Source organism: Pterocles gutturalis, unplaced genomic scaffold, assembly GCF_000699245.1.
Source record: "Pterocles gutturalis isolate BGI_N339 unplaced genomic scaffold, ASM69924v1 scaffold3330, whole genome shotgun sequence".
NCBI classification, from domain to species: Eukaryota; Metazoa; Chordata; class Aves; order Pterocliformes; family Pteroclidae; genus Pterocles; species Pterocles gutturalis.
In genome coordinates this window covers 21,678-21,926 of record NW_010137990.1, presented here as the reverse complement: position 1 = coordinate 21,926, position 249 = coordinate 21,678, and positions in this window count along the sequence as shown.

Here is a 249-nt window from a genome sequence, read left to right as displayed (position 1 = left end):
GAAAGGGACACTGCTGCTGCTGTGCCTGGACAGCTCTGCAGAGCAAACCTGGTAGGGCTGAAGATGGTCTTGGATGGAAGGAAGGAGAACCCAAAGCCAACCAAGCCACCCTTGGCCTCTGCAAGGAGGGAAAAACAGAGGATAACAAAACCAGTGACTCCTTTCTGTCATCTCCTTGCGGCTCCGTGATGCTGTTTACCTGGAGAGCTTCCACCACCCAGGACCCCCCATCCTGCCCACCTCCACCCT